Genomic DNA, 3,234 nt, shown 5'->3' on the forward strand with positions numbered 1-3,234 from the left:
GGCTTGGAATATTATGTCAAACCTATTGGGAGGGATTCTCTTTGTAGACAGACGCCATGATGATTTGCATCCTTATCACAAATAGATAACCAGAGGGACCCCTCCTCCGTCGGTATGTCCATTCGATATCAAGAAAATGGCAGTAATTGTCAAACTTATCTATCATCTTCTTTGTGACGTCATTGACCAGTGCAACTTCGCTCACCAAGGGTTTTCAAAACAGTACTCCCCCTTTTCACCTTTAAAAGAAGAGTGTCGTATTGAAAAACCTTGGCTAGCGAAGTTGTGATCATCTCATGAAGCTCAAAACATCATCTTACTGTTGAAGTTGTCAAAATTCAAAGGGCTAATATTTTGCGGTTGTCACAGTCGGACCCATAGTTCGCGGGTGAATAGGCCGTGAATATTACCTACTATTCAGTATGTAGTAGCGGGTAATATGTAGACTCGCGTATCATCGTTAGGACATAACGTATTACTATTTATCATCATCAAAAACAGCAAGTAGATAAAAAAATAAATGAAGTTAATAATTACAGAACAAAATTCCTCGAAATTGACTCATTTATATTTATATCTCAGAGGAAGTAGATAGTTCGTTCCCCAGTAATGAAAGACGGCCAAATGTTCATTTCACTACAAAGAAACTGAATTAGTTTCCATTACCGGTTGTCCGTTTCAAAAAAGAGTATATTGATTGATATTTCAATATGCAATTATCTATGTTTGTTTTCTTAATTTCAATTAAAATTAAAAACAAACAACACTTTCTTTCTTTTTTGAGAGTTCGCACATCCGCCTCAAACGCTTTATCAGACAAGTAATTAGATTTTTATTTCCATCCTCTGTAAAGATCTACAGTATTTGAGTCACCTGATCAATACATGCGTTGTCCCTGTGTGTTGTAAAAGGTAATTCCCCGGAAGGTTACCGGCCAAAACACCAACAAACAATTAGGATACTGTCATATAAACAGCATTTTAAAGGTTACTGTAAATGGTTTCTTTTTGGAGGATTTTTATTTTCCGCAATTTTTGAGTATATTACAAAATAATGAAAAACAATACACAAACATGTATTTAGTAGAGTTTTGTTGACTCTTTAGTCCTAGTTTTTTCATTCGTTTTGGCCTTCACTCATTTTGCTTCCGGATTTATCTTGCCTTCCTACAGTATTCATATACATTTTGTATCATTATATCAATTAGGATCTGTGTCGGCCATGTTTAATGCTTACTTTGTTCATTGACCTCTGAATGATGGATAAAATCTAAATATATATTATGTTGTCCCCGAATTCCTGTTGTTGTCTTGCCTTATATTTTAATATCTTAAGCTTTTGATGTTGTCTAATGCTTGATGTCGTCTAATGCTTGATATCGTCTGTTTTTCTTATGTCGTCAGATGTTTTGATGTGGTCTAATGTTTTGATGCTGTTTAATGTTTTGATGTCGTTTAATGTTTTGATGTCGTTTAATGTTTTGATGCCGTTTAATGTTTTGATGTCGTCTGATTCTTGATGTCTTCAAATGTTTTGATGTCGTCTAATGTATTGATGTCGTAAGTTGTTTTGATGGGGTCTGATTTTTTATGTCAAATGTTTTGATGTCTAATATTTTGATGCCGTCTAATATTTTGATGTCGGCAAATGTTTTGATGTCGTCTGCTTTTTTAATGTCGCCATGCAGATGTTTTGATGTCTAATGTTTTGGTGTCGTCTAATGTATTGGTCTGGTACCTTCTCAGCTCTTGTCTTTGCATTTCCTTTTGTTTCTGTAGATCATTCATTCATTCATTCATTTTATTTACTTGATGCCTTGCTTCCCATCAATACACTGATTTTTTTCCTTATATTTTGAAGCTGTATTTAATATTACATATAAAAGATTCCTAAAAGAGACTTTAGATCAAAGACGAACACTAGTCCACATATGTTGACTTCAATAGAAGGTTTTTATGTTGTAATGTATAGTGAAACTCACAAGTTTGAAATGTAACACATTGCCGGCTTCTTGACCTTGAGAGAGCGGACCGGAAATCAAGACTCTCCCATAACAAGGGGGAGAAAGTGGAACCCTCTCGTGCATAAGATCACGTGAGTTTGCTCCAAACTAAGACTTACATACACTTAAAGGAACATTGTCTTCGTAAAATATATCACTGAAATTAAATTCTGACCTGAATATTAAATGAATTGTTAGCGGTACAATCACAGACATTTAAAAGTCAGAGGTAGATACCATTTTGTTGTTGCTGGGTTTTTTGTGTTTCTTTTTTTTTTGTGGGTTTTCTTTTGGGGGGGGGGGGGGGGGGGGGTTATTTTGTACATATATTCGCCACCAGGATCAGACAAAGAATTTGGTCTTTAGGTAACTTTGGTCTTTAGGTAACTACAGTATCATGGATCATTGCAATAGCTGCAAGTTAAAGACTGCATAGAATTTATTACAACACAGAAACCTACCAACGAGTAAGATATAACTCATTTATGTGAAGTTACAATGACATCGAATACAATATTAATTATCTTAAACGTTAATTACTAGACTTATGAATTAATCCGTTTTGAGACCGTTTGAGGGGATACATAAGGGAACCACGGCCAGGGAACACCCCCGGAGGATTATTTTGAGCATGGCACATCCGCAACGTCACTTCCGGTCACGGAAATATCAATGTGTTGTTACTAGTTTTGTCCAATTTCGGTTAATGAGTGGTTCAAATTAATTGGTTACGTCTGTATTCTTTCAAAACAGGAGAAAAGTTTCAAATTCAATGTTACAAAATACTTCTACTAAAACCTCAACTTATTTAATATTCTATAGTTATTAAATTTTCTTCATCGTCAGTGTTAACGTATAACCCCTTAAACAGTTTATGCAATACGGGAGTGGAAAATGCCTGATGACGTTGATCCAAATGAGTTCATAGAATTGCAGTTGTTCGTGGAAGTTTACATATCATGAGAATATCTTCTTAACAAGATCGTCCAGACTATCAGATAACGCTATCATGTTTCAGTTTAATCACGGGCGTTATATAACATGACCGGGTCCAACGTTTGGCATCTGTTCAAAGCGAGGCTATACGTGACCTCATACAAGTAAACTTAAGATAGCGATCGTTTCGTATTTCTGTAAATAAACTTCATCGTGCATTGGATGACGCATGATTTAGATAATTACTTGCAGTTTAAATATGTCTCGTCAATATCCTCACGAATTATAAGAAAATA

Source organism: Pecten maximus, chromosome 5 (genome assembly GCF_902652985.1).
Source record: "Pecten maximus chromosome 5, xPecMax1.1, whole genome shotgun sequence".
Taxonomy (NCBI): Eukaryota; Metazoa; Mollusca; class Bivalvia; order Pectinida; family Pectinidae; genus Pecten; species Pecten maximus.